The sequence below is a fragment of the Schistocerca piceifrons genome, chromosome X (genome assembly GCF_021461385.2).
Source record: "Schistocerca piceifrons isolate TAMUIC-IGC-003096 chromosome X, iqSchPice1.1, whole genome shotgun sequence".
Taxonomy (NCBI): domain Eukaryota; kingdom Metazoa; phylum Arthropoda; class Insecta; order Orthoptera; family Acrididae; genus Schistocerca; species Schistocerca piceifrons.
Window position 1 is genome coordinate 33477444 of NC_060149.1, and position 22879 is coordinate 33500322.

Here is a 22879-nt window from a genome sequence, read left to right on the forward strand (position 1 = left end):
CACTTGAAAGTGCCTTTGTCCATGTGCAGATGTAACTAACTGACCTACAAGGTAATTCCCGTTTTAATGACAAATCCTTCCTCGTTATGACAGTCCAGAACATATACATTGCTTTCCACAGGTAGAGTTTTCACTTCTCCGTAATTAGGATACGAAAGTGCTGCAGTATTTCGATCGTCATAGTTGTGCGAAAGAAATTTTCTCGATTATTAAACGAAATGAGTGACGATTACTTTGCTAGTTGAGTGCAGAAATCTGTGAAATTCTCTGCATCTGTCTGTATGCCAACAGTTCGTGCCATATAAAAATTATATTATATCTTCGGTGCGCCAAAAGTAATTCAATACCACTGAAATTTTGTTTTCTTTGTAGTCTATACTGTTGAGAAATGTGAAATATAAAACCAAGATGTATGTAGTGCACCTTTACTGCCATTTAAATGTGGGGGGGTGGGGGGGGGGGCGCTTTCAGTTTTCCCCCTCCTGCCTCGGGGCATCATGACGTGGCTGTGAGGGAAAATTACTAGTCGCACAGCGAATGTGAGCGCAGCGGCAGTCGTGCTAGGGCACGGCCCACGAGCCGATACTTTGGCTGCCCCAGTTTTAGGGAGTTAATGTAATACTCATCAATTAATCAATTAATATAGACATATTTTCTTTTATCATGGACCAATTTCGAAATCGTGAGGGAAAAAATCAAAAATTTCCTTTAAAAGTTACATACTTGCTAACTTACTTGTTTAGAATGTACGAGACAGCTCATTTTTTGCGGTTTCGAAATTAGTCCTATAGTAAAAGTTGTTCTTATTGATGAGTACTTTAATCTTTAATAGCGCTATAAAACTATATTATTTATAGCAAATAAAGCTAGTTTGAAAACAATTAAAAGCCAAACACAGCCAACGATCGATTTTATATTACATTATTTACGTCAATTCTTACTTCACACTGTCTCTTGTGGGGCAGAAAAGGACGATCGAGTGCCAAGAAAGTCCACAGACAACCACATCACGCCTATCCAAAGATCAACTAACTCAGCCGAATAAAAGTCACAAACTAGGCTAATCGTTTTTCTGTGAGTTCCATTTAAGTACATACAAAATAATCAGAAGGAAGTACCCGATGAACTTTGATTCGCCAATGATAAGTCACAGGCATTGTTTCCGGGTAATTTTTGTTTATATTCTCTCGATTCGCCCTCTTCTTTCCCTCTTTTCAGTAAAAAAAAAACTGTCGTCTCCATCAGGTTACCTTTCATTAGGAAATTGGGTGCACTCAGAGACTGTAATATTATTTATAAATTATAGAGCGCGGCAGTCAGTCAGTCATCCTTTCCTTTTTTTACAGGTTTTATTTGGCAAATCCAGATTTCGGCTAGTGCCTAGCCATTATCAATGCACTATTTCCTAGTCTCGATCGAGGCTATAAAATAGTGCATTGATAATGGCTAGGCACTAGCCTAACTCCGGATTTACCAAATAACAACTGCAAAGAAAAGGACGACTGATTGCTGCGCTCTATAATTTATAAACTATAGTCTCGTTATTTACCTTTCGATGTCGTTTGTTCAAAATATTGCAAAGCAGAAACAAGGAAAAGGTGTCGTGATAACAACTAAGACATTGTCATTGCTTTTGATGGTACTGATCATGAGTTAGAGCTTCTCTTCAATACTTTCAATGGTTTACATGAAAAGATTTCCTTCACAAAAGAACTTCAGAATGAAAAAGGTGAACTTAACTTCCTCGATTTAACAATTTCTATACAGGATAGTTCCTTCAATTTCAATATCGTCCGTAAGGAAACGTATTCAGATAATGTCATCCCTGCTGACTCAACTCATCCAAAAGCTTATAAACTGGCGTTTTTTTCATTCTGCCATTCACCGAATGGTAACTACTCCTTTATCACCTGCTGATCAACAAAAGGAATTGAATGTCATCAAAGCGATTGCGGCTAATAATGGGTACAATCAGAATATGATCGATTACTTGTTCAATAAGAAAATTTCCCAAAACTGTTCGACTTTGAGCAACAACCTCCCCGCTGATAGCAAAGAAGCTAAAACATTTATTTCCATTCCTTTCTTGGGTAATATATCGTATAGGATTAAACGTCTTCTAAAGAAAAAATATAACTGTAACGTCTCCTTCACTACAGATAACAGTTTAAAAAGAAGTCTTGTACATTTAGTAGAGATTGCTAGCGATTGGTTTTCCAATTCAGGTGTTTACAAACCAACCTGTAATAACTGCCCTTCATATTATATTGGTCAAACAGGCAGAGCTGTGAAAACAAGATATAAAGAACACCTATTAGGTAAAAAGGAACGAATTTACACAACTCTATTTTTGCTGAACACCTCTTGATAGCCGGCCATACGCCTAAACAGTTCGAAGACACGGTTATCCTACACAGACAAGTCAAAGGGCATAGACTAGATCTGTGGGAAGAGTTACAAATTTTTAAACATCTAGAGCTCAAAGACGGTAATATACTGAACGACCAGTTGAACCTTGCTTGTAGACAATTTTTCGAAGGCTTTAAACCTGTACTGTTTATGGTATAACATTAATGCTGGTAACCTCAGTGGTCTATTTTCTCAGGAAGCTATGATGCACTTTCTAATCTTTAAGCTCACCACCCTTTATGTAATGTGGTTTTCTCACGATGTATGGCTGCCACTACATCGGCCCTTACGTGATTTTGTCTGGCTCTAAAACATTGGTTCCCTGCGAATCTGTATTAACTGGATTGTGGACCAGGGTTCGTAATTCTGTCTTAAGAGCCATTATTATCAATTTTAAAGTTCTGACATATATACCGTGTGTGGGCTTCACTAATATTGTAATGTAATTTTTATATTCTGGCTGTATATGCCACTGTACGTAACTCTCTCGGCGCAAGCGCCACCTGCCTTTTTGATGTATAACTACATTAATTGTACCAAGGCTCCAATACTGTTATAACGGGAGCGTTAAACGCTTTCCTTCTTTTTATTGTTACTTTATCTAAGGACATTATTAATACTGATAATTTACACGTTGCTTTTGTACGCCAATCGGCACATGGTTCGCGCCATGAGCGCCACCTGCCTTGGCCGCAGAGTAACTACGCTGGCCGATTACACTCAGTCGGTTGTGAGCTCTGCAACATCCATGTACTAATTTATATTTACGTGACAAACCCTATTTTTAGGGCTATATTTTAATTTTGACGAACGGATCTATGCAGACACTTGTAAAATCGGCGATGATACATCAGTCCATACTAATGTAACATTGTAAGTACCAGTCGTCGTACTCATATTTTTGTAATCTATTCTTGACTTAAGTTTCATACCTTTCTAATGTAAGCTATGATGTTCATTGTCCTTAGGCCACCTTCTGAAGAAGACAAATTTAAATTTGTTGAAACCTAGCTAAAGAATTCTTTATCCATTGCAACTGGTCGGCTGTTTATAATTTTATTACGTGGAACCGTTGCTGTTGTGCAGCTATGTTTAAAAAAAACTAAGAAACACTCGATAGCTTGTCCTGTTGTGTTGGAGTCAACAAATCATGCATCAAAGGTCCATGTGTAAATCAGTGCGATGCGTGCACTCGCAAAATGCTCATTTCTATCTAAATTATCCCCACGATCCCGTCGCGCGGCCGGTTGATGAAGGTAATGGGGCGTGGGTGTGCCGGCATCATGAATAAGTGGCTTGCGGTTAAAAAAAAATGGTTCTGAGCACTATGGGACCCAACTGCTGAGGTCATTAGTCCCCTAGAACTTAGAACTAGTTAAACCTAACTAACCTAAGGACATCACAAACATCCATGCACGAGGCAGGATTCGAACCTGCGACCGTAGCGGTCTTGCGGTTCCAGACTGCAGCGCCTTTAACCGCACGGCCACTTCGGCCGGCAGTGGCTTGCGGATTAAAATCTCGTCACATAAACAGCTTCTTACACAAACATAAATCTGAAAACGTATTAGACCTACTTAAAATGGATTAAGTAAGGATAAGTGATGAAAATTTTGCTGTAGGTGGTATAGAAATAAGAAAGTAGGATAACACTAGATTTGTTTTGAGCTTTGTCAGGGGTTGACGTGCAACCTTTTGCGTGGGGCTTGAACCCCTTGGATCCCCTGCTCTCCGTAGATCCTTTGCTGGTGGCCAGTTACAAATGCACGACTCAGTCATTCCGTTCCACTGGAACGGCAAGCAGGTGGTATTTCGTGTTCTGAGTTGCTTTCGTGCACTGATTTCGGAAGCCTCACTTCGGATAGTCCGAAAGCGGGCAGTAACGGAAAAGTATCCGCTACCCTATTGCCCAGCCCTGCAGGAAACATTTCGGCGATGAATTCATCTATATTGGCACGTGTCATGTTATGCAGCTCATAAATGCACAAGTTATTTTCGGACGCATGGTAAACGATTAAAATATATTGGACCTTCGTGACAAAAAGGCAAGAGTAACGTATCCTCGTGTCAAATCTATCACTTTTGCATATTCAGTGAGACTAATCCCTCCCGCACTCCCTTTCTATTAATTAATTCGTTTACTATGAGACAGGTGATAACCTAGTAGTCCCTTTCCAGAATTTTTATGGCTTTCTAGGAATATGGCTTGAGTGTTGACAAGTCAATATTGGCGTAATATCTCTTCTGCGTACATTCGGTTTAAAATGACTTCATCTCTTCGGTGCTGTTTGGCTCTGGTTGTGGCTTCCCTGACTAATTTTTGTGTTATTATGTTTACATGGCTCGATAAAAGGTAGTTAAACTGTTTATTATTTCATACAGTAAGTAATCGACATAGCTCTTAATACATTTATCCCACTGTGTGACAAATCGGTCAATACCTTTAAAAAAATGCATGTGGTCGCCTATGGAAACATGATTGTGCCCAAGTGCGCAACTCTTCTTCCAAAGCAATTTTACGGCCAAGAATATATTTCTTCGGGGCTCCAGAAATACGGAGGTCGCATGCGGTGAGATCGGGGCTGTATAGAAGATGTGTAAGGGCTCGCAGTGAAACTACTGCAGCGTACTCGATATAACCTTGACAACACGTGGGCGTAATAACATGCTGCCAACGTTGTTTCGAATATGCTGCGGAAGTTTCCCAGTTTCACTGATAAGCCCTCACACACCCTCCATACATTCCCGACCTCTGGCGATTCGATTTCCAAATTTTTGGAACCCTGAAGAAAGACATTCGTAGACATCAATTTACCTGGAACAAGGAGGGCCACATTGGGTAACTATCATGGTTCCGTAGGCCACCGCAAACATTTTTACGTGAAGACATTGACCATCTTCTCTCACAGTGGTAAAAATGGATCAATGCTCATGGCGATTACTTTAGTAATAATAAACAGCTCCACTTTTTTGCCTATGTCTCATTTTCATTTGATATCAGTTCTTCCCTTCATTCCGTTACTTTCCTTAATATCCAATTAGATTTCCTTTATCGTTGCCTGACATGGTTGTCTCGACGAGAACACAGATAAACAACTCCGGTAACAACATATTATACTAAATGAAAGATACACGTTATAAATTTGTGGCTAATCATACCCGAGAGAAAGTCAGAGTTGTTTATCAATCGTAACAAAAACTGGATTTATTTTGGGAACATATTTCTCAGCACAGATATCTAAATACTTAACATCCGTCGACAATCTGTCTCACAGCAATTTGCCTACATTTGCAGCATATCCATACCATAATTTAATATGGAGCATACGGATACTACGCATTCTTTCCTATTCGAATAACATTTTACCGGCCCTTGCAGTTTGTCAGTGACATTACTGCATACTTCTGTTTTATAGAAAGTGATCTAGTTCACATTGAAATGCGGGTCTAGTTGTAGATAATGTCCCGACGTTAGAATAAAATATTTTCGGAAATCACTAAAATACGGGCATATATAAGTGCCGTCTGTTCTTTCGGACATTTCTGAAAGATCAAACACCATTTTTATCCAGCAGCCACTATGAATAACGACCCATGCCGCGATTAATGAGAATGATAGACAAGGGCGCTATAATTATGGTGTATAGATAGGTTGTAGGTTGAGAATCGGGGTATGACGGGAGGCGCGCTAATGTAGTCGGCGCAGTTGCAATGCGCGCGGACGGAGGTTCTTATCCCAGGCCGGCAAGAATTTTCAATTTTCCCCACTGATTCAAACCAATACTCACTCGCAGCCGGTGTCTGTAATTCCTTTGAGTCTTCACTAAAGTGGGTGTGAACCCTGCGTTAAAATCGTAACATCCTACAAGGGACTGAAACGTAGCAGCAAAAATTATTATAATTATAGAACTGTGAATCATATCTAACTGAAAATTATTATGGTCTAAAGCTGCATATGCTATAATTTAAACTATTATACATCACAGTATTACATCAAAAATAGTCCCCATAAGTTTCTGGTAACCCCCACACGTTTTTTATGGAAGAAGATCAAGCCTCAAGGGCATTTGGTGGAGAAATCTGATGAGAGAGTCGCTGACAAGCTATATTCCAGGCAAATTAAATAGGTGACAGGTCAGGCCCACGCACAAGACAGGAAACACATATGTTCGAATTTTTTGTCTCATTTCCACAATGAAACATTACATGGGGCGTAGCGTCTTTGGCTCTGAAACATCCCCTGTGCAACATGTGCGGTTCACATTTATCTCATAACGTAGAAATGGAGATCACAAGTCGCCTCTGCTCTCGTCAAAGTCAGGCGGTCGCCGCTTTTTCTGGCGGACGGCTGATTGATGGTAGTGACGATACTAGAGATGATTGCTTTCTTGGGTAGTCGTATGTCTGGCAGGATGGTCTGTACCTGTGGCGGAGCTGGAACAGGGTGTTTAGGGTGAGTGGCTGGGATGGACACTGCATCTTGTGTGTGACCCGTGTGTGGGAGCTTGGGGTTGCTGCTGTCGCTTAGGAAGGGGCCAGGATTTTTACTGAATTAGGTGAGTAGAAATACACTTTGGGAATGGTGGTTACAATTATGAGTATGATGTTACACAGCTTTTGGCACAAGGACTGAAGTCGAAGCTCAGCCGAAGGGTATGATTAAGTTGTCCTAGTCTGGGGTGATACAGGTTATTGAGGAGTGCTCGGTTACAGCTAGATCATGGGGATGGAAGGATGAGTAAGTGTCATGTGTTAAGATGCCATGATAAATCTGTTTAGAGACTAGGTTTAGCTTCTCTATGAAGGCTTTAGTAATCCCCCTAACAGACTGTGTAAGAGACTGCTCATGACTGCAGCAGATATGTCCACGGGTGACCAGAAAGAATGGGAGACTTTATAGTGTGGACGGGATGGCGGCTATCCAAAGTGAGATTCTGTCGGCGGTTACTGGTCTTCATATGAATAGAAGTTTTTATGGTCCCATGCGAGAGGTGTGATCAACATCCAGAAATGTGGTCTCTCGAGTAAAGAGTATCAGGCGTAGCTACAAGAGAGGACTGGTACAAAATGGAAATATTTAATACTGAAATTCTGAGGGTGCACTCTCTAAGAAGCGACAGACAACATAATACTTCTTCCCATGTAATTCTCGCGAAGTGCCCACGTCTAGGAAATCACAGATATTAGACCTCAAATAAAAGTTTTCGGACAATCGTTGGTCCCACAAACCACTCTCGAATGTGGCAGGGAGGGATTAAAATGTGCGTACTATGGCAAACCATCACCAATTTTGATATTTCATCACAATACTTCTCGACCATGTAGGTTGCCCAGTTGTGGTCATGATGACAGCAGCCTTTAGGCAAGGTTGCAGTGGGACTCAGCACAACAGCTGTGGACACCTCAATCTAGGATCCTTGTGGTTTCTTGATTGTGAAAGCCGACAGAGTGGTTCGCTTGTTTGCAGTTCAGGCAATTGCAGACGACATTGAGCCATCCCTGTAGACCTGCTAAAGTGTTGCAGCGCCATGACAGAAGTTGTTCAAAGCTATAGCTTCCATCTGGATAAAATGGCTATATAATGTAAGGTTTTCGGGTTTCCAGTAGGGGGAATGCATTGAAATAGCGTGATTTTATGAAGGTATTACACTCGCCACCTTTAAGGTGTCTGGATTTTACAGACCTTACATGACCTCGGTCCATAACGACAGTACGATACAGTATGAGATCCTCGAAAAGCAATTGCAGTAATCTCGTGTACCGAAAACCAACAAAATAATATCTACGAATATAAGGACAGGGGCATGCATAAATAAGTTAAAGTGAAACAAATTTTGGAGATGAACTGAGCTGGTGGTTAACAGCACTGGAAAATCACACTTAACAAAAGAATACCGTGCTTCAGCACAGAAATGGATAAGGCCACAACAATACATTATTCCTTTTAATGTAAACATGGCCAGGACTGAGGATAAGTGGCTGCATGGCTTTAACAGGACTAGCGGTGACCTGACAAGGAAAATAAAAAGTTCACCTCTAACGAGACGGGAATTGGCTGAAGCCATACTGGGTGACGCAAACGCTAAATGGTGGCGACAACTCCATTATATAAAAGCATTTTGAGAACTAAAAATTTGGAGATCTCTCTCGTACTGCGGCGGACCGCACAAGTGTGTGGAAAGTAGCGAGGGCATTGAGAGCTTTGCATCTTTGAAGTGTGGATGTTATGCTTCCTGTATTGTGGAGACTGATAGCAAAGAGGTAGTTAATTATTCCGGCCAGAATTTTTGCAGACAATGAAATTGTGCACATCGCTCCAACCCTTAGCATGTGTCCAATAGCCATTATTTCGACTAGAGAAACATTAACGTTCTACAGAACACACGAAAGTTGAGACTGAATGAATTCAGTCAAGGCCTGAGTAGGGAATTAGCATTTCAGATCAAGCATGAAGAAAACGCCATTGCAGATCCCGACTGGTGAAGTACCATCGCGCATTTGGCCACAGTAAGTCATGTGTTGAGAGTATGCTCACTCCAACCTTCGTACACTTTGACCATTGAATATGTAAAGCTAGGATACTAACCTACCCTCACATTGAGTACATCAGAGTTTTTTTTCATTGGTTTAAAAGGTAAATTTATTCTCCACCAACTTAGTGCATTGACCAGCTTTGATATCGTAGATGTAAATTTAATAGGTGAAGGTTTTTTATCATTCCTACCTGCGTTAACATTTTAATTTGTAGATATAAAGATTTAATAATTGCCAATACAATATGTCCAAGAGTTAAATATTTTGTTACTCAGTGTTGAAAGTAATTGAACATGACTTGTGTATCACTTGACCCTTGAAATCACAGTTGATAAATTATATGTAGAATAAAAAAGGAAGCAGCTGTTTTGCCTTTCTAGAATAGATCCCAAACTTTCATTTTTATTTATTTATACATTCTAGTTAAGTGACAGCATCATTTCTAATTAATTTGCTATGATCATTGGATATCACCAATCTGTACACAAACATTCCCGTAAAAGAAACTATTGAGATCATTTAGAACGATCTCCTCACTCATGGTAAATTGTCATTAGGGGAAGTGATTGAACTAGTGGAAATGTTGGAACAAGTCTTGTCGTTCAATTACTTTAATTTCAATGGCAAAATTTGTCAACAGAATGACTGGTGGGCAATGGGGAACAGTTTAGCTGGGACACTGGCTGACATTTCGTAAATCGCTTGGAAAACGAATTCTTTGATGAAAATACTGATATCACTGAGAAAATTATATATTACAGGAGATATTTTATTATACAAAGGAGATATAAATGATATCGAAAACGTAGCACAAAAAATGAGCTCTCAACACCCGAAAATTAGATTCACTATGGAATTTGAAGAAGACAACCATATAGATTACTTAGATTTAACACTAATAAGGAAAGATGGGAAGCATGAATTTAGCATATTCAGGAATCCTACGTGTACAGATTTAGTTATCAATGAGCGCTCTTGTCACCCACCGCAATACAAATGGGCATATTTTATTTCGATGGTATACAGGCTACTGAGATTGCCACTAAGCGAACAGGAAGTAGAAAAGGAGCTAAGTATTTCAAAACAAGTGGCCGTAGCGTACGGATATACGTGTAAGCAGGTGATGGATATTTATAAGAAGATAAGGAAGAGGCAAATGAAACAAATAGAAGGAAGTCAAGTCGCAGTTAAGAGGAACAAAAAGAAAAAAATATGTGGCTCTCACAGTGGAAAATTACGGATAATATTGAAAGATGCTTTCGCATATCCGACGTTAAAATAGGGTTCCGAACAAATAACATGCTAAAATTGAAGCTCCGGCACAAAATATGTAATAGTAGAAATAAATTTCAGGATTCAGGTGTATATAAGATCAAATGTGATGACTGCTGTAAACAATATATAGGGCAGACTGTTAGAAACTTTGAGACCAGATTCACGGAGCACACCTACCCTCAAAACAAAACAGTGTTTTGGGCGCATATGGGTGCCTCAAAACACTCAGTCAGGATCATTGAAAAAAATTTAGACATTCTGCATAGAGCTCGTAAGGGACGGTTTCTTAACATTTTGGAAGAAATTGAAATATTCACACACAAAAAGAAAGACGCGGATTTAATCCTCAACGAGCAAAGCGGGTTCAACCATTAGTATTGGCGACGACTTACTAAGATGACAACTGTTGCGTGTGGAGGTCCAGGCCGAGGAATGAGAGATGGTGCGTGATGGGCAAGTTGGAAAATGCGTGCAGCGCCTGTCGTCGTTGACGGGGCCCTCCTGCGCGGCCCTCTTGCCCACGGCGATGGACGGCAGACGACTGAGCGGATCGCGGCACAATACCGAAATGGTGGGAACCACGGAAGCAGACCATGGAGGAAAACAAGTCCACACCACCGCCATAGATAAAGAAATCGCCCAATTTTTTTTCTTTATTGTTATTTTGGAACCTGTTTGCAGGCAGGCGTGCAGCAGCATACTACGCCGCTCTTTGGCCTCAGAGAAACACAAAGATACAAAAGAAGAAAATTAGAGAAAAAAGATGGTTGACATATAAACGGAGACAAACACTTTTTAAAATACAAGGTGCCGTTCACGGGCGTAGAGTCCAAGATAAAATTGTTCAGACACTTGGACACATGGTATTGTTGCTGTGGTCTTCAGTCCTGAGACTGGTTTGATACCTCTCTCCATGCTACTCTATCCTGTGCAAGCTTCTTCATCTCCCAGTACCTACTGCAACCTACATCCTTCTGAATCTGCTTAGTGTATTCATCTCTTGGTCTCCCTCTACGATTTTTACCCTCCACGCTGCCCTCCAATACTAAATTGGTGATCCCGCGATGTCTCAAAACATGTCCTGCCAACCGATCCCTTCTTCTAGTCAAGTTGTGCCACAAGCTCCTCTTCTCCCCAATTCTATTCAATACCTCCTCATTAGTTATGTGATCAACCCATCTAATCTTCAGCATTCTTCTGTAGCACCACATTTCGAAACCTTCTATTCTCTTCTTTTCTAAGCTATTTATCGTCCACGTTTCACTTCCATACATGGCTACACTCCATACAAATACTTTGAGAAACGACTTCCTGACACTTAAATCAATACTCGATATTAACAAATTTCTCTTCTTAAGAAACGCTTTCCTTGCCATTGCCAGTCTACATTTTATATCCTCTCTACTTCGACCATCATCAGTTATTTTGCTCCCCATATAGCAAAACTCCTTCACTACTTTGAGTGTCTCATTTCCTAATCTAATTCCCTCAGCATCACCCGACTTAATTCGACTACATTCCATTATCCTCGTTTTGCTTTTGTTGGTGTTCATCTTATATCCTCCTTTCAAGACACTGTCCATTCCGTTCAACTGCTCTTCCAAGTCCTTTGCTGTCTCTGACAGAATTACAATGTCATCGGCGAACCTCAAAGTTTTTATTTCTTCTCCATGGATTTTAATACCTACTCCGAATTTTTCTTTTGTTTTCTTTATTGCTTGCTCAATATACAGATTGAATAACATCGGGGAGAGGCTACAACCCTGTCTCACTCCCTTCCCAACCACTGCTTTCTTTCATGTCCCTCGACTCTTATAACTGCCATCTGCTTTCTATACAAATTGTAAATAGACTTTCGCTCTCTGTATTTTTCCCCTGCCACCTTCAGAATTTGAAAGAGAGTATTCCAGTGAACATTGTCAAAAGCTTTCTCTAAGTCTACAAATGCTAGAAACGTAGGTTTGCCTTTCCTTAATCTTTCTTCTAAGATAAGTCGTAGGGTCAGTATTGCCTCACGTGTTCCAACATTTCTACGGAATCCAAACTGATCTTCCCCGAGGTCGGCTTCTACCAGTTTTTCCATTCGTCTGTAAAGAATTCGAGTTAGTATTTTGCAGCTGTGACTTATTAAACTGATAGTTCGGTAATTTTCACATCTGTCAACACCTGCTGTTTTTGGGATTGGAATTATTATATCCTTCTTTAAGTCTGAAGGTATTTCGCCTGTTTCATACATCTTGCTCACCAGATGGTATAGTTTTGTCAGGTCCGGCTCTCCCAAGGACGTCAGTAGTTCTAATGGAATGTTGTCTACTCCGGGGGCCTTGTTTCGACTCACGTCTTTCAGTGCTCTGTCAAACTCTTCACGCAATATCATATCTCCCATTTCATCTTCATCTACATCCTCTTCCATTTCCATAATATTGTCCTCAAGTACATCGCCCTTGTATAAACCCTCTATATACTCCTTCCACCTTTCTGCTTTCCCTTCTTTGCTTAGAACTGGGTTTCCATCTGAGCTTTTGATATTCATACAAGTCGTTCTCTTATCTCCAAAGGTCTCTTTAATTTTCCTGTAGGCAGTATCTATCTTACCCCTAGTGAGATAAGCCTCTACATCCGTACATTTGTCCTCTAGCCATCCCTGCTTAGCCATTTTGCACTTCCTGTCGATATCATTTTTGAGAAGTTTGTATTTCTTTTTGCCTGCTTCATTTACTGCATTTTTATATTTTCTCCTTTCATCAATTAAATTCAATATTTCTTCTGTTACCCAAGGTTTTCTACTAGCCCTCGTCTTTTTACCTATTTGATCCTCTGCTGCCTTCACTATTTCATCCCTCAAAGCTACCCATTCTTCTTCTACTGTATTTCTGTTCCCCATTCCTGTCAATTGTTCCCTTATGCTCTCCCTGAAACTCTGTACAATCTCTGGTTCTTTCAGTTTATCCAGGTCCCATCTCTTTAAATTCCCACCTTTTCGCAGTATCTTCAGTTTTAATCTACAGTTCATAACCAATCCCTGGTTCCTAAATCTCTGTCTTACCATTATATAATCTGATACCTTTTAGTATGTCCAGGGTTCTTCCATGTATACAACGTTCTTTCATGATTCTTAAACCAAGTATTAGACATGATTACGTTATGCTCTGCGCAAAATTCTACCAGGTGGCCTCCTCTTTCATTTCTTAGCCCCAATCCATATTCACCTACGATGTTTCCTTCTCTCTCTTTTCCTACACTCGAATTCCAGTCACCCATGACTATAAAATTTTCGTCTCCCTTCACTACCTGAATAATTTCTTTTATCTCATCATACATTTCATCAATTTCTTCATTATCTGCAGAGCTAGTTGGCATATAAACTTGTACTACTGTATTGGGCGTGGGCTTCGTGTCCATCTTGGCCACAATAATGCGTTCACTATGCTGTTTGTAGTAGCTTACCTGTACACCTATTTTTTTATTCATTATTAATCCTACTCCTGCATTACCCCTATTAGATTTTGTATTTATAACCCTGTATTCACCTGTCCAGAAGTCTTGTTCCTCCTGCCACCGAACTGCACTAATTCCCACTATATCTAACTTTAATCTATCCATTTCCGTTTTTAAATTTTCTAACCTACCTGCCCGATTAAGGGACCTGACATTCCACGCTCCGATCCGTAGAACGCCAGTTTTCTTTCTCCTGATAACAACGTTCTCTTGAGTAGTCCCCGCCCGGAGATCCGAATGGAGGACAATTTTACCTCCGGAATATTTTACCCAAGAGGACGCCATCATCATTTAATCATACAGTAAAGCTGCATGCCCTCGGGAAAAATTACGGCTGTAGTTTCCCCTTGCTTTCAGCCATTCGCAGCACCAGAACAGCAAGGCCATTTTGGTTAGTGTTACAAGGCCAGATCAGTCAATCATCCAGACTGTTGCCCCTGTAACTACCGAAAAGGCTGCTGCCCGTCTTCAGGAACCACACGTTTGTCTGGCCTCTCAACAGATACCCCTCCATTGTGGTTGCACCTACGGTACAGCTATCTGTATCATTGAGGCACGCAAGCCTCCCCACCAACGGCAAGGTCCATGGTTGATGGGGGGGCTTGGACACATACAGAGACGAAAATTGTCACACGTGAACGTAGGGGCACAGAACGAATAACACTCGTGAACGTAGGGGCACAGAACGAATAACACTGATCCACATAAGCACATAACGATGGCGCACACAGAAACACGAGGCGTTGATCTCCGGCGCGCGAATGTTCACTAACCGTGTACGAGTCCAGGGACCTGCCAAGAGAGGAGGGGGGGGGGGGTTGGCAGAGGGAGAGGGGAGAGCAGATGCCATGGGCTGGGGAGAGAGGGGGAAGGGAGAAAGGTGGAGGGGAAAGCCTGGGGGAAGAGGGGTGGAGAAAGTGGGCGGGGGAAAAGGAAAGAGAAGGGAGGGATGATGCCTAAAGGAAAGGACACAGGAAGTGGGGGGAGGATCAAAGTTAATAGGAGGGGTAAATGGAGGGGAGGAGGACATCATCAGGGAGGGGGAGCTGGCGGAAGCCACCTTGGGAGAGGGTAAGGAGGGTGGAGAGATGGAGACTGGGTGGAACGCGGGAATACAGGTGTGGCAGCGGGCGGGGGAGGGAGAGGATGGGCGAGACAAACGGGGGAGGAGGATCAAGTTTGCTGGATGTGTACAGGATCCGTATCCTTTCAAGGAAAAGGAGGAGGTGGGGGAATGGAATGAGATTGTACAGGATCCGCATGAGGGAGGGGAGACGGATGCGATAGGCGAGGCGGAGAGCATGGCGTTCAAGGATTTGAAGAGATTTGTAAAAGGTAGGGGGGGCGTAGATCCAGGCCAGATGGGCGTAACAAAGGATAGGGCGGATGAGGGATTTATAGGTGTGGAGGATGGTGGAGGGGTCCAGACCCCACGTACGGCCGGAAAGGAGCTTGAGGCGTCGGAGTCGGGAGCGTGCCTTGGCTTGGATTGTCCAGAGATGGGGGGTCCAGGAGAGGCGACGGTCGAGGGTGACGCCAAGGTACTTGAGGGAGGGGGTGAGGGCGATAGGACAGCCATAGACGGTGAGATAGAAATCAAGGAGGCGGAAGGAAGGGGTGGTTTTGACTACAATGATCGCCTGGGTTTTGGAGGGATTGACCTTGAGCAACCACTGGTTGCACCAAGTGGTGAACTGGTCAAGATTAGATTGGAGAAGGTTTTGGGAGTGCTGCAGGGTGGGGCAAGGGCAAAGAAGGCGGTGTCATCAGCAAACTGGAGAAGGTGGACGGGGGGTGACGGCGGCGGCATGTCCGCCGTATACAAAAGGTACAGAAGGGTGGAGAGGACGGAGCCTTGGGGCACACCGGCGGAGGCAAAAAAGGTGTAGGAATCCATGTTATGGATGGTGACGTAGGAAGGACGGTGGGAGAGAAAGGAGCCGATCAGACAGACGTAGTTAATGGGAAGGGCGAAGGTTTGGAGCTTGAAGAGGAGACCGGAATGCCATACGTGGTCATTAGCACGTTCGAGGTCCAGGGAGAGGAAGATTGCGGAGCGACGGGAATTAAGCTGTTCAGAAAGAAGATGAGTGAGGTGAAGGAGAAGATCGTCGGAAGCCACACTGGGTAACGGGAAGGAGGCGGTGCTGGTGGAGATGCTGGTAGATGCGGCAGGTGAGGATAGAATCCAGGACCTTGCTGAAGACCGAGGTAAGGCTGATGGGACCGTAGGAGGAGACAGCAGACGGCGGTTTGCCAGGTTTAAGGAACATCAGGTTATGGGAGGTTTTCCACAGGTCAGGGTAGTAGCCGGTGTACAGGACTACATTGTAGAGCCTGGCCAGGGTGGAGAGGAAAGAGACAGGAGCTTCATGAAGGTGATGGTAGGTGACACAATCGTGACCAGGAGTGGTGTTGCGTTTTGTGTGGAGTGTAGCAATGAGAGCCTGAGTAGTGATAGGGGCATTGAGTTGCGTGGGTGCAATGTTGTCCAAGTACTGGAAACCAGGTGCGAGGGGAGGGATAGAGGTGTCAGTTCGATTTCGGACATCAGGGAAGAGGGAGTAATCGAACTGGGGATCATCGGGGACAGAAAACACATCGGAGAGGTAGGAGGCAAAGTGATTGGCCTTACTAAGGGTGTCAGGTAAGGGGTGATCATCATGGAGCAGAGGATAGTAGGGGGAGAATTTAGTTCCGGTAAGGCGACGGAAGACTGACCAGAACTAGGACGAGTTGATAGGTAGGGTAGCATTTAAACGGGTGCATGTCTGTCACCAGTCCTGGCATTTCTTAGCCGCGAGCAAATTACGAATGTGTAGCTGGAGTTGCCGGTGGCGTCGTAGTGTGTCCGGGTCACGCGTGCGAAGGAAAGCACGGTTAAGACGGCCAGATTCACAGAGGAGGAGGACGGCCTGTGGGGGTAAGGTAGGACGGTGGGGGTGGATGGCAACAGTACGGACGTGGGCCTCCACAGGGGGGAGGGGGGGAGGGGGGGAGGGGGAGGGTGGGGAGGTCGGGAGGGGGGGAGGGGGGATGGGGGAGGGGGGAGGGCGGGAGGAGTGAGGGGGGCGGGGGGGGAGGGGGAGGGGGGGCAGGGGGGAAGGGGGGAGGGGGGAGGGGGGGAGGGGGGGAGGAGGGAGGGGACAGGTGGGGAGACATCCATGGCATCATGGGCTGGGGAAGGGGGACGAGGCGGAGCCTTTTTTGGGAGTAGAGGAGGCAGGAGTGCCACTGGGGCGCTTGACGGCGGTGGAGGAGGTGTGGGGGATGGGAGCGACTGGAATGTGGCGGGGAGTGGCAGGTCCCGGTGCTGGAGGCGGCGCCGGAGACGGTGAGGGCGATGGCGAAGGCGACGGTGAAGACGATGATGATGAAGGCAAAGGGGAGAGTTGAGCGTGGGCCGTAGCCCGCTGGGCAACCACCCTAGCGGGGGCCACAGAAACAGAAGGAGCAGAGGGAGGGAGTGGAGGGAAGGGATCAGAGGAGGCGCGGGAGGGAGGAGCCGGGGATGGGGCGACAAATAGTGAGGGAGATGGGAGAGTGAGGAGTGGAGGGGGTGGACTGAGGGGAGTGATGCGGCACACCACGTGATAGTGGTGGCGGCGCGGAGGGGGATGTGTATATGATGGCAGTGCTGGTGGCAGTAGTGGTGGTGGTGGGGGTCGACATTACGAGAAGGGGAAAAGCACAGGACAGGACAAAGAAGCAAATGAGGGACGGACAAGGCAACGAGAAACACAGAGTAGAAGGGACGGAGAAACTATGCAGGAGACTGGGGCCAAAGCCCCACTCTGCTGTTGCTGGCGGGGGAACGACCTGGCTGGCCAGCCAGTGGGGATGCTATTGCTGTTGCTGCTGGACGCTGCTGGCTGCTGGATGCTGCTGGACGCTGCTGGCTGCTGGACGCTGGCTGCTGGCAGGAACCGCTGCTGGCTGCTGGCTGGGACCGCTGCTGGACGCTGGCTGCAGGCTGCTGGCTGCTGGCTGCTGGCGGGAACCGCTGCTGGCTGCTCGCTGGGACGGCTGCTGGCTGGACCGCTGCAGGGTGGCTGGCACCTGCAATATACCTAACACTTCGATTAGGACCGAAAGGCCAATAGAAGGGCGGTATCCTTCCGGATAACCGCCGGAGATGATCGCCCTATGTTTTTAGACCGTATATATATGATAATTTTACTGTGTTTTTTAATTTCAATAAGTACAGATTTTAATCTTGAAATCTACAGATTTTAATTAAGTATTTTTGGAGATAATAGTTAATCCCATTAATCTACTGAATACAATATGTACATTTGTGATGTAACAAATGTACCAGACGCCAGCTGTCGGTAATAGTCTTATAATTATTATAAATGACGTGCATTATGCCAACCAATTTTACGTGACGCAGCATGTGAAAGTTGCTGCATTTGGACGGGTTATTCTTGTAACCGAAATATCAGGTATGTTCTGGTACATTTGATGCTGATTAGATAGGATGAAAAAGATTTGCATTCGTGAAACAGTAAATTAGTATCTTTATTGTTACAGACCTGAAGATGGTTCTGGATGAACCGAAACCGGTCATATGAATAAATATTTTGCAATCAAAACGATTTATAAGTAACATTGTAAGATCAGGGATTGCGGCTATCCTATCAGACGTTGTCTGTTTATGCAAAATTCATTTTCTATCAAATGTCTGTTTAACACCCTGGGCTTGAGAGACAGTTCAGATGCATTATCCATTTGCATGCATATCTAACAACCTTACTGTAAAATGTGTAAATGGCTCATATAAAGTAGCCACAAGTACTTGGGTGGTAATCATAAAAAAAACTTCTACCTCCACCTATGGGAATTAGTTGGTTCCTAATCACAAAACGCAGCTGTGCACTGTTGCTCATATGTCTGGGTGCTTACTCTCATTAATCTGGTCAATAGACAAAAGGGGTTTGAAGGTTAACGGTTCTGAAAAAAAGGGAAAAATGTGCCATGCCTACCTGTGGTGAAAAGAAAAATTGTGAAGGTCTAGATGTGTATTACAGCATATGGCAAATTATGCTGCTGGTAGAGGCTGCTAATATATGGTTGAAAGATATGTTAGGAACTATGATGTTGACGATTTTTTCAAAAATTACTCTTTAGCACACACACTTTAATATTTTTATTTGATCTATTTGTATGTCTTTCTAAATACCTTTGGAGTAGCGGTTGCAATCTCAAGTGTTACTATATAAAAAAAACCTAGCTGGGTCCCTGATGTTGCCCAGGTATGTATTTATTCAAATCTGCTATTAGTCTCCTATTAGGCTCTCTCTCTCTCTCTCTCTCTCTCTCTCACTCACTCTCTGTGTGTGCCAACCTACTCCTCCAATTCTCGATTTTCTCCTACTCCTCCCTCCCCCCGTCCTCCCTCCCACCCTCCCTCTCTCTCTCTCTCTCTCTCTCTCTCTCTCTCTCTCTCTCTCTCACTGTCAACCTACTACTCCATTTCTCGATCTTCACCTACTCCTACCTCCCGTCTTTCCATGTCGTCCTCTTTCCTCTCTCTGTCTGTCTCCCCATCTACCCCATTTCTGTCCATATGACGCTGTTCCCTACCTTTACTCATTTGCGCTTCCCCTGCCTCTGTCAATCTCGTCTGCTCCCTCTCCCACCTCCTCCTCTCTCCTCCCTCTATCCATTTCCTAGCTCCTAATACCTCTGTCCATCTCCTCCTCTTCTCCATCTTCTTCTTCTTCTCCTTCTCCTTCTCCTTCTTCTCCTTCTCCTCCTCCTCTGCTACATGCCCATCTCTTCATATCCACTTCTCCCTCCACGTTAACGCCTCCACCCCAACAGGAGGCTTTTGCTTCTTACCCCCACAGTATTTCTTTAAGATTGTTACTAACATATGTACCAAATTCGACTGAACTCCATGAAATGTATTCGCATTTGCGTATATTAACAACCATCAGATCTATCATGGAACGACGACGATGAAAAGTTGTGCTGGACTGGGGCTCGAATCCGCATATCACGTATGTCATGAGTGGTGTACTTAATGTTTGGCTATCTGAGCATGCTTCATGGCCAGATCAAATCTTCCATACGTCGTCAGCCAAGCTGCACTTGTGCATCCACTGTGTATAATCCTGTGCAGGGGAAATATGTTAATTGATAACTGGAAGTCGCCTGTCTGGTGTCGGTCGACAGATACGACGCTGCTGTGCCTATGTCGTTTGGGAGTCTGATGCACTAATCCTTCAGACATGGATGCATGTCCGAAGAAACATCTCATCGCACTTCTAAATCACACATGTACTGGAATATTGTTCAGGGAATTTGATAATTTTTTGTGCATGTCAGTTGCGTGAATATACGAAACGTTTCATCACACTTCTGAACAACACATGTACTGGAATATTGTTGAGGGAATTTGATAATTTTTTAGTCCCTGACAGTTGCATGAAAATACAGTTTTTGCTCCAGTGTTACTAGTTTCTGACTGACACGTCCATTCTCAAAAAACACACTTGAAAATTACAAAGTACATGTCGTACAACGAGGTTTACATACAGTATGCATATCCAAGTAAAAGGTACTGGCATGCTTACGTACACAACTTGTTATTAAACGTAACTAGTGGTGAAATATAGTGCCAAAAGGCACGAATTACTTCTGTCCAGAAAGTTCAGCTGTGGGAAACAAGCACTCTGATAAATTAGCCTATGCATCTATTGTTACATCTAATCCACACAAAGTGGCAAATGTAACATTTAGCAGTCAACAGGACACATTGGTAAGTGCTGCCTATTAGTTATCTCTATTACTGATGCACCAGTTGTCATTTATTGATAAAACATAAAATGTAGTAAAACATCAATTTTACAGTACAGGAAATGTTAAGAATTTTGTTGTACAAATTAATGTGGCATCCAAATAAAAATATAAATTTTACATTACAGGGACTGTTAAGAATTTAGTTTTAAAAAGTAAAAATAAATAAATAAAACCTTACAAAATTTACTCAATATTATGCAGTTGGGGACCTACCATCCTGAAGTAGCATGCATCGAATCAACGAAAAATTGTGATGTCATATTTATCCTCCGTGACCACGCAAGCGCCCTTCAATTCAAATGTCTTCCCTGTAAAGGAATATACATAACGGTTGTATGACTGCAAGTCGTGGACACATGTTTGACGACATATGGAGGTTTAGGTGTGGTCCGAAGCATGATCGGATAGCGCAATGTAACGGCGACCGGTCGCGCTGAGTGGGAAGTCCGGGTTCGAGTTATGTTCCGGCACATATTTTCAACGTCGTCATTCTGTTATGCAGCTGATGGTTGTCCGGATTCGCAACTGCAAACGTATTTCATGTCTTTTATAGCAGCTGTAGGGGCCGCAGTACCTGTTCCCTCTAACATGGGGTTGGGTTGATTTGGGGGAAGAGACCAAACAGCGAGGTCATCAGTCTCATCGGATTAGGGAAGCATGGGAAAGGAAGTCGGTCGTGCCCTGTCAAAGTAACCATCCCGGCATTTGCCTAAAGCGATTTAGGGAAATCACGGAAAACCTAAATTAGGATGGCCGGGCGCGGGATTCAACAGTCGTCCTCCAGAATGAGAGTCCAGAGCTTTTTACCAGTGCATTTGGCCGCGTACGCATATGTCAGATATATTTCACGCTTATTTCACAAATACACTGATGAGCCAAAATATTACGACCAGCTGCTTAGTAGCGTCATGGTCCACCCTAGGAACGCAATAGAGCAGTGCTCCTGCGTGACTTGGATTCGCCAAGTCCGTGGTAGGTTTACGAAAGCATATGGTACGAGACATCTGCGCACAGGTCACGCGATACCGGTAAATTACAGACGAATGGTTTGTGGGCGCTGAGCTGACAGCCGATAGCGTCCCAAACAGGGTAAAATCTTGCGAAGCTCATAGCAAAGACGTCAATGTAAATTGATTGTAATACTCGTCAAACCACTGTAGTACGGTTCTGGCCTTATGACACTGACAGTTATCCTGATGGAAGGTGCCATCGCTATTGGGGAAGATTTAAAGCAAGGTTCAGCTGGTCCGCTGAAATTTTCACGTGCTCCACATCTGTCATGTTGCAATCGATTGCTATCGCAGGACCTGTGGATGACCAGGTGAATGTCTTCCATAGTATAACAATGCCAAAGACGGCCTGCGTTCATGGTGAAGTGCATGTTTCGAACTGCCGTTCGAGTGGTTGAATGAATATCCGTCGGCCTGGTGTAACAGGATACGAGATTCTTCTGACCAGACGACGGGTTTCCTTTGATCCACGGTTTAATCTCGATGATACCATGCCCACTACTGTCGTAACTGACTATGTTGTTGGAGCAATATGGGAACACATAGCAGTCGTAAAACATTTGTGCCTGCTCCCGCATTGTACTCTTTCGCCATATCAGCCACAGATGAGGAAAGCATCTGACATACAAAATTTATGATGAGATGAGGACGTCCAACACCTTGTCGCCTGCTCGTGATTTTACCTTCCTTCAACCGCTTTCCATAGATGTTCACGATACCAGCAAGCGAGCAGTCGAGCAGCTTCGCCCTTTGCGTGATAATTGTTTCCCGGCCGGGTCATAACAATCTGCTCCTTGTTAAAGTCGCTTATGTCAATAGATTTGTCTATTTGCTTCGCATATCGTCGCTAGAATTATCTCCACTTATACACCCTCCTTAACGTGTCAAGTACACGGAACACCTTCAGGCACCACTTAATCTCGCAGTGGGCAGTGGGCGTAATGATTTGGTACTTAAGTGCATTTGTACACATATTTCACCTGTACCTATAGCCATTTCGCCCTGTAGTTTCATTTTCAAGCAGTTCCATGTTTATGACGTTGCACCTCCCGAGTCGTACAAAGATATAATTTTGTAGATACATTCAACGGCAAATGTGGATACTGTCTGCGAAATGTGTTGCGAATAGAGTTATTAGTAAAGAAGTACTAAATCAAAACGTCATGCAGAATGCGTCAGTTTCTGATGCATCTCACTATTTGACGTGAAATCTCATGAACTATGTGGTGTATGATGACATTTTTTGACATATTTCTGTATGCACTTTCGGGCATATATGTGAATACTGTCTGTAAAATGCGTCGCGAATGCAGTAAGTAGTCAAGAAGTAACAAATTAAAACGTCA